We start from the raw sequence: 9,921 nt of genomic DNA, 5'->3' as shown, positions 1-9,921 counted from the left end.
CACAGCCCCTTGGGTTCACCCAGTCTCTCAACACCAGTGCAACCCCATGATGAACTCAGGGCTCACCTCTGGTGCTTCTCAGTTTGGTGGCATCACTCCCAGCACAGCTGGGGACATCAGCCCAGCATGAGTCAGGATGGAGCAACATGAGGCTGCTCAGCAAAGCAGCAGTGGATCAGTAACAACCCAAGACTACCCAAACTGCAGCCCAAACCCACATCTGACCATGAAGCCTGGGGTGCAGTGAACTTGAGTGCATACAATGCCTTGGAGCATGATACAGAGCTTTAAATAAACATCAGCCTCTAAGCCTCCCCTCTCCTTGATCCACCTGAAGTTTACATTACCAACAACAGGTCTAGAAAAGGAGGGAACAGAACATTTCCCAGTTCATCTCAAAACAACCACCCCAGAAGTGTTTTTAAAACAAGGGAACATCTCGTTTGGCATTGCTCCAGTAGCTTTTGTTGGCAACCACGTAAAAAGCAGGCTGAGCAGCTCTGAAGGTTCATCTGCTGCATTTCCCTACACCATTTTCCTGCCCACAGGGAGGACTGCAGGATTGTTTTGCTGTTGAGTCAAGGACCACTGCTCCAAGAGGTGATGTCTCAAGGCTTTGGGAGCCTTTACTTTGTTTCTCTTTCTCTGGTGCATCGGATGAATCAGCCCAAACACAGAGCAGGGGTTTCTTATAGGGCAGCGTAGGTTGGTGAGACAGGGAAGATTGCCCAGGTCTTACTCAAGGAGCAGCTCCAACCCCCCCAACCTCCCCCTTCACACACCATCACTTCTCTTGGAGGAAAAAGGTTTCACAACATCACATTTAAAAGCTACCTCTGCTTTTTTACATTCAATAAACACAAAGTTTATTAATATTAAGCTGGTATCAAAAACCTGCTAGAAATTTCATCTCAGCTTGCCTAGTTTCAGGATAAAAAGGTACAACCACCTTGTCCAGCTCCAAAACCATTGCACAGCTCCTTTTTATCTTGCTTGATACCAGCCCACATCACAGAATGGTAGGGATTGGAAGGGACCTCTGTGGGTCATCTAGTCCAGATATTTACTAATACAAGCATTGCAGGGCATGGCTATCAAGTTTTTTTTTAAAAAAAGAAATATTGAGGTCAGTTCCCACCAGGGCACCACACTCTTGAAGTCACCTCAGTGGCTGCAAGGCTTCCTGTCCAAGCTACTACACATGCACTGCAATTTATTAGGTTACTTGTACCAACAGCAGCATAAATCCTGCTTATTTAAGCTTATTTAAGGACTGCCTACCAAAGCCAGAGGTTTGACCCAGGTGGGTAATGTGCCAGATTCCAGGGGCTGATAAAACTGGGAAGCAGAGGAGAAGAATAAGGTGCCCCATCATTTTCCCATGGATGGAGGGCTGCACTCCTGCCGAGAAATTCTCCCTGCGGGAACTGCTGGAGCTTTCTCTGCAGGACACCAGTGAGACCTTCTGCGCTTCGTGCCCAGAAAAGTGCTGTGGGTGAGCACAGAGAGAGAGAAGCCATGGAAGGATGCGACACCTCAGTCTCCAAACCCCAGGCATAGAGGAGGACACTCTCAGGCCCCAAAGGAGCGGAGCCGAGCCGAGCTCCAGCAGCAGCTTGCACTGAGCGAAGGGCCTGGGCACAGGGAGGAGGCCACAGCATAAAGTTATAAAAAGTTATTTCCAGGTTAGAAGGCACTGACTACCCATAATAGTCTTTAATCAAATGAGTATACTTATTTCTGAGACCCCTAGAAGTGGAACCTCCATCATGCTATCTGCTACTCTGCCTCTCTGGAGTTGCAAGAACTTTACAGGCAAGACAGGAGAAACCAGAAGCGGCAACTAACCAGGCACAGATCCTTCACCGGAGACACAAGGGGAGGAGACAACAAAAGCAGAGAACACCAACACAGCCAGCTAAACTAAAGGAAAAGCCCAGGCCTTTTCTTTCAGAAGAAATACTTTTTGATCAGAAAATTCTCATCTGATGGAACTGGAACAACCTGCAAGACTGCAGCCTTTTGGACTAAGTTGCACTGAAAACTGCAAAGCTGAGCATTCTTCAAACCATTCAGGTTCTAACTTAGTTTCTTCATGGTTTAATGCAGGAATAACAGACAAGAACTCCAGTGCAACAGGACAAAGCAGTTTTTGGTTCACAAGAGCTTTCTGGGCATCCTTTCTCTGGAGAAGTAACTTGGATGCTGCTTTGAGCATTCATCCTCCAGTTCACATGTGAAACCTTCTGTATCCAAGTTTGGTGGTGCTTACAGCTTGCTGATCCAACTCATCAGCTCATCACCATGTCCATGTCAGAGCCTAGCAACAGGTCACACAGCAAGCTGCACCCCAACCAGACATCCCACTCCCAGCACCACTGATCCCAGAAGACACAGATGGATTTGCCCCCTGCTCCAACCCATGCCTTCATCTTACATCAGTTCATAGTGTTTGTCTCCAATCTAACAGGAGCAAAGCCTTGCCAATGAACTACAGCAATGCCTCAGGCAGCTGAACCCCTTTCTACTCCCCATTGCCAAGTATCTCAACCCATGAAGGCAGAGTCCAGATGTCAAAGCTGTGGTTTTCCAAGGAACCGGTTTCTTGGCTTGGCCAAGAGGCTCCAACCAGGCAGCCAAGCAGTCTGTCACTGGGACTACACAGGCCCACAGGGAAGCAGCACAGTTTTCAGAAGTACTTCAGATCAGCAGTGTCAAAGGTTCCTTCCAGCCGCTTCCTGGAGCAGAGCACAGGTCTTATAGGGGATTGCTCTGCAAACACACAACCAACTGGAAGAGGATCAGCCATTATGAAATACCAGAAGCAATGACCAGAGGGAAATCCTGTGCAGTTCACTGCATGCAGCAGAAAGATAACTCAGCAGGGACTTTCCTGGTGGGAGACCTTTTGAGCAAAGCAGAACAGCCTTACTGACTACCAACATGCAGCTGTTCCATGAAGAGCTGCAAGTGAAGCAGCTAAAAACCAGATCAGCACAGGGAGAGAAGCATGAGGGGCATTTTAGCAATAAAGGCATCAAGCCCCCAAGGTTAGAGCACTGAAGGCATTGCCACATGCTTAACTTGTTTCACTAGAACTGAAGAAAAACATCTGTAGGAGAAAAAAAGCTTTTTAAAGTTTCCCATGCCAAGGGCTCAGCTCCCAAAGAGCATCACTTTGGAGGGAGCCTCCTCCACTCCACAGCATAGTCAGGACTGGGGGAACCCCATGAGCGGCTAGGGGGGTCCTGGGCTCCATGGGGCAACATCAGGACATAAGTCAAAGTATTTCTGAACCACCGTATGCTTCAGTTTCCAGCTTTATCTGTTTATGATACTTCAAAGATCTGAACTGGGAGAAAGTAAACTGAGCTTAAGACAAAAAGCCCACAGCAGTCTGAAACAGGGCTGTTTGAACAAACCATCTTTAGAGATGGTGTTGTGGCCTACTTTTCATTAGTACAACTGTTCACCTCTGCCACCCCTACCATGAAATTTGGGACTGAAACCCCGCCCGAAAGAGGCTGAACCCCAACCACACATGCCAGGACCATGGTGTCTGGAGGGGTGGAGTAGGTGCCTCAAGAGCTTCTACTATGACCTGTCTGTGCATGCCTGGCAAACAGCAGTCAAGATCCAAGTGACTGGACACACACCACACGTGGCCTGAAGATGAGAGAAGGGAGGATTCTTAGGTTTTCTGCTGGATACCTGAATTCTACAGAAGTTTCTGCCAAAACCTCTAATGTGTTTTAACTTTTTCCTTGGTTTTGCAAGGCCAAAGGCCAGCTCTGCCACAGGAAAACAGACCCCTTCCCCAGGAACACTGTCTATTTGTGAGCCCAAAGAGTATCAAAGACCTCTGCCGAGGTGAGCAGAGAAGGGCCACAGGCAGGTCCCAGCTGCAGCAGTGCCAAACACATCACGTAGAAAGCTTCTCATACAGATCCAACACCAAACCATTGTATCCAGAAATTCACATGCTTGGGACTTTTAAGAAATAACAATGGGTTAATTATTGACTCAAAGCTGTTTTTAAACAGCTGCTGTGACAGAAGAACTGCAGAAGCTGTTAGAGCATCAGCTCCCTTAGACCGATGGGCCCGCTCTATCCCCAACATGCAATCTGGACCATCGGTTGGCTTACAAAGCCCTCAGAAGAAAGAGGAAAACATGTGAATTCCCCAGCATTTGAATCACATAAGTATTTGCCAAGAACAGGCCTCCCTCATTACAGTTTCATAATTCTTCAGTCCTTTCAGACTAACTCGGACACCCTTTGGGTAATAATTAACCATTCCCAGTGCTCAGCGCCTGCTCATTTGAGCTCTGCATCTTCAAGCTTGGCATACAAAACCTTCAAAATTAACAGCATGCAAAGTTTATTTCTGTCAGTTGTGCTATTTTGGAAGCAGAAGAGGAAGGAAAGCAATTTCCAGAGACTAGTGGGGGTTTTCTTCTCACCCTTCCCCCCCAGCATCCTTCAGGAGAAGGCACTTCGCACTCATCGTGTATCTTCCCCAGAAATGAGTTGTGGTTTTAATTCTGCATCACGAAAGCAAATGCAGTGGCACATCAAATGTCCCCACTGCCATGGGAGGAGGCACAGCACATGATCTGCACAAAGCCCTTCAGATGGTGGTGGTTAGCTCCCCAAAGCTGTTGGTACCACCTGCCAACAAAGCCTCACACCCCAAATGCCCTCCTGCTGCACAGCACCACAACCAGTGCCCAGATGGAGACCATCATCCAGCTCAAAACACACAACCCAAGTCAGAAGACAAAGGAAGGCTTGGGTGTTGGATGGATGAGACCATCAGGAACAAGGTGCAGAATATTCTCCATCTGAAACTCGCAGCCAGGCTGCAAGAGATGCTCTGGGGACCCTGCCCTTCCTCTCCTATTGCACATGCTCTTCCCTCTGATGCCAGGGCATGCTCTGGGAACAGAGCCAGGCTGTGACCTCCTGCCACTGTGTGACACAGCCCCCACCATCTTCCAACACTGCAGTCACACAGGCAAGACACTGAAAATGTTCTGTGGCCATTTCAGTTGGCTCCTGCCCCACCATGGGTCCCTGGTGGGGAGGCACTGGGGACTGAGCAAGTATTAATGTCTCCTGCACCATAATCACATATCACACAGCAGCAGCAACGGGCACCCACATCCTGGCCATACTGGGAAGCAGACAACAAGTCAGAGATGATCTCAAGGTATTATTTGAAAAAAAAACACAGTAAAGACATTTCTGGGTCTTTGATGTGATCAGAACAATCCCATTTCCTTTTTCCCCTATGTCATAGGTTGATGTCCACGCTCTCCAGGAGCTGTGGAGGACCCAGACAGTCCCATCACTATGCCACAGGGCCACCAGCTTGTCACCCAACCCAGCCTGGCAGCTGGAGGGTGCTGAGGCTGCCCGCACCCCCAGGGCTTCACACATCAGGGAGCCGTGGAGGGACAGAGCTGGGAAACACCAAAACACAGATGTGGAACCTCTCGGCAAACACTTGGCAGCAGCTGTAAAGCAACAGAGAAACCATTTAGGCTCCTTGGAGCCTTCATCAGGCACACAGACTGAGCACAGGATGAGGACATTCCACCAGTCCTGGCAGCAGTCTGGCATCCCTGAGACCAATTCCCACCACCAGCACTAACCCCCTCCCGCAGACACGATCGTGCTGAACACAATCCCATAAACAGCATCCAGATGTGATCTGGGAGGCCAAATAATAGTTCTTCATCTTCTGACAATAGTGCCCAGAAAGATCTGGAAAACTGACAAAAAGCTCTGAAGTTTTACGTAATGTGCTAGGACTTCTGCAGCAACAGCTCCACCGTCCCCATCCCACCCAGCCAGGGGGCTGAGCATCCTTCCCACGCCCAGAGGTGCTGCTGTGTCAAGAAACACGAGCCCAGAATTTGCAGAGGTCCCACACCACGCGCTCAGGAATCAGGAGGCTTGGACGCTGGTCTGGAAGTCACGCTGAGGTTACCCAAGGAAGACCGCACTTAGGACGTTTCCTCTGTTTCCTGGTCCACGCTGAAAATACTGTGGGAAAAGTTATTCCCAGAAAATAATTGGTAGCTCTAAGCCTGGCCCAAGGGGAAGGAAGAGGCAGGAAGAGCAGCGCTGCTCAGAGCTGGCAAGCAGCTGATGGGGGTTATTTTTTAACCAACATTTCCTAGGGAAAGGTGGGAGTGAGCCACCCTGCCTGGCCCTTCCCACAATTTTTGAACCATTTATCCGATTTTAACAACAGCCATGCAAGGACGAGCAATCACAAGTGACATTGCACAGGGTCCGGCCTGCCATCTCACCCCCCCTCGCTGTCCCTGGGTGGGAAGAGGCTGCGGCACAACCAGAACACTGGTTTAACTGGGAGCCTCCACAGACAAGACGCCTTCTGCACCCCTCACACACACCAGGTCTCACCCCGCTTCTCCGAGGTTCAGTTTTGGCTTTGTCCCCCAAACCCCACGTCCCCTCAGGCGGCTGCAAGAGTCACATTTCCCCAAGAAATTCCGGGAAAGGCGCTCCCGCTTTTAACGAGGAGATTTTTTTTCCTTTTTCTGCCGACTTCCATAGCCAAGCTAATAAAACCAGAAATTCCAGCAGAAGGGAGGTGTGGGGGAGGAGGAAAGGGAAGATACTGCTCATTTGAACCTATCCTAAATGGGAGAAGATAATTAGCCACATATATCCCAGAAAGAATAGCAACAGTATATGCAATTATTGGGAATGCACGCTTTAAGAGCATTTGCCAAAAATGCCTGCTTTTATTAAAAAGGAATGGTTTCACAAAGGCCCAACTGTAAGAAAGGTTGTAATTTGCCCAAATAAAACTTAATTTGATCCATGAAATAGCTGTGGTTTATTGTGTAATATATGTGCTATGTGTTTTAATTTAATAGAATCCAATATAATTGTAAGCCAGTCGAGTTTCGGAGCAATTTTGGGTTGTTCCCACAGTGTCTATAGCACAGATGCTACTTTGTGCATCGCACCAGCGCATACATAAATCAGGAGTATGGAAAGGACTATCCACCAAGCAGCAAGCAACGCTTCGTCACACACCAGACAGAAAATAAGACCTCTGAGGAAAGCAAGAGGAGTTATTTACAGGAAATAACTCTGGATGCTCTGCCGTAAACCCTGCATGTCTCAGACTCCTGGACCCAGCCTCAGGGTGCTGGTGCTGGGACAGTGGCTGCAGATGCCATCCAGCAATGCTGTGGACCCCATTGCAGTGCCCTGTCACCCCCCCCCCCCCCCACCTCCCTTCCTGGGGGCTGGCCAGGTTCAGCAACCCAGTCCACCCCACAGGAGGGGAAACAGCAAGGAGTATTTGTGCTTTCTAGAGAGGCTGCGGTTGATGTTGGCCATTCATCAGCGCAGCTCTACCTGCACCGAGCCAGCTCCTGCCCCAGAACAGCTCAGACAGGAGACACAATGGAGCAAAGGCACCAGGGTCTCTCACCCCCCAGCACAGCTCCACAGCCACCCCACCCCCAGAAAACTGAGCTTAAAAACCAGCCGGGGCAATCAGTTCACAACAAATTCACCAGCAGCCCCGCTCACCAAGTTCCACAGCTCAAAGCCCAAGGCAACGCATGGCACAGCAGCCACCTGCAGAGCCCCATCCCCACACCAGGCTCCTTCCACAGAGCCATTTACCCAGGTGGGACACTTGCTTTTTGACCCTGGCTTTGGTCAGAAATCCCTCTGGCTCCCGAGGCTCCTCACACAGCCCTCAGCAGCAGCAGGAGAGCAGCAGCTCCGACTACACAGCCACTTCATCCTCTGACCCAGGCCCTCGCCATGTCCTGGGCAGCTGTTAAAGCTCCTCCTCCACATCCACCCCGCCCACTAGCTCCAGGACAGACACAGCTCCAACACCAGAGCAGGCAGAAAGCTCGAACCTACAGGACCCACTGAAGCTCTGGGAAGAATAGGTACACATATGAGCACTTCAGCAACTCTGGGATGTCAAATAATGTTTTTAACTGGGTAGCAAACAGAGCTGGAGATGTTCCATCACTCAAAGACCATGAAGTCAAGCAGCATCATACCCTGAGACAGACCTACAGCTCCTTCCTCTGCATCAACAGCAATATTTTTCTTTTCCCTTGCCAGCATGTGCATGGGGGGCAATATTCAGCTTTTAATTATGCATTGCACAAGTCCCCTGCACTTTTACTGCAGAGATAAAACCCTGAGGAGAAGGATTATGGTCTACAGACCAACAGACTCTGTAGAACTGTGGCAAAACCCGTGCCACAAAGGGATCTTCGCCTCTTTTTAAGGGCTGAATCTGGCTTCTTGTAGCATTCATTTCTTTTCCATTCTGGGTAGTAAAAGGTGTTTCTCAGTCATAACAGCCACGACTGTCAAGGACAAGGAAGATGAGCGTCTTCTCCCAGGAGGAGCAGCAGCCTCTGGGACCTACCAGCAGCAACTGGCTGCTTCTCCTCAGCCTACTGCACAGTTTTAAAATGCAGTATTACTCAAATTAGGAGGATCTTGTCAAATAAACACACTCCACAAATCAAAGCCCACAAAGATTCCAGTCCAATACTACGAGAATCACAGATTCAGGACTTCCGCTCCAGTAGACTGGGGCATATTTGGCCCAGGGAAGCCAGGAACCAACTTGCACAGCCTTCAACCCCCTGGTTGCACCCATAACACCCTGAGGAACCAGCCCATGCCTCTGTCAGTGATTTGACACTCACAGATCAAGGTGCCCAGAGAGTTTCACTGCCCAAGCAACACCTTAGAACATTTCCACATCCCACCACCTCCGCAGATGATCCATAAAGCAGCCAGGGTGAGTCAGACCATTCAACTCAGGCTCTTCTGCAGAATCAAGATCTTACTCCTCGCTGACAAGGAAATTTGAGGGCTGCGGTCTGGGGAAGCTCCACCTGAGTAGGAGTCACTGCCTCAGAGGGGTGAGACTCACCAGCTTACCATCAGCTGAAGCACCAAACCCACACAACACCCCTGTCCTACAACAAAACCACCACCTCTCCATGCAAATAACTAATGAGTTAGAGCAAACTCCAAGGTCAGTGGGCTGCTGAAGCCCCTCAGCACAGGGGCAAAGGTGTGTTTGCTCAGGGATTTGCTGCCCCTCTGTCTCCTCTGACTGTGCAGGGCTGAGGATGCTGTGGGGATCCCACCACCCCACTGAGTGGTGGCACATCCAGCTCCTTCAGCTCAGAGATGTAACTCGCCATAGCAGCAGGACAGAAATCTGAGCACTGATATAAAGGGGGAAAATAAAGCACTTCCCTGCTGCTCTGCCTAGCAAATCTCTCCAAAAAAAGCACTTGCTGATAAAGTACAACATCACACAGGTGACCCAGCAACCTTCCCAGGAAAAAGCAAAGCCAGCTCCAGCTCAAAGGCAATCACACAAAACCATGGAGCATCCCAACACCAGGACACCCTGAGCAGCAGCAGCTCAGTCCAAGCACAGCCCAAGCAGAAACACCACAGCCCATCCCTCGCACCCTCCTGCCAGGGCACTGCTTGCCTTCCCACCCTTAAAAAAAGACACAATCTCACGTAGACCTTACAAGAACAAGAATAAAGGACAAGCCACTCACCTTGGGCATTGAAGACCACAACCATTCCAGCACAGGGAAGAAGCTCCCTTTGGAGGATCCCAGGAGGTGGTGGCCATGCTGTTTTTATAGGGCTGGGGCAGAGGAGCAAACGCCGGCAGCTGTGGGTGCGGGCACAGGAGAGACCCATCGGGTCGTTAGCAGAACCCAACGATGCCCAGCTGCTCCCGCACACCCCGGCAGGGAATGGCTCCTCTTTCCCTGCTCCCCGTGCCCTCCATCCACAGCCAGGCCAAGGGCTGCTCCAAGGGCCGGTCACCCGCCAGCCCCCGGGGTCAAACCTGGTGC

This window comes from Opisthocomus hoazin, chromosome 10 (genome assembly GCF_030867145.1).
Source record: "Opisthocomus hoazin isolate bOpiHoa1 chromosome 10, bOpiHoa1.hap1, whole genome shotgun sequence".
In the NCBI taxonomy this organism is placed as follows: Eukaryota; Metazoa; Chordata; class Aves; order Opisthocomiformes; family Opisthocomidae; genus Opisthocomus; species Opisthocomus hoazin.
Note: the sequence above shows the minus strand (reverse complement) of the source record.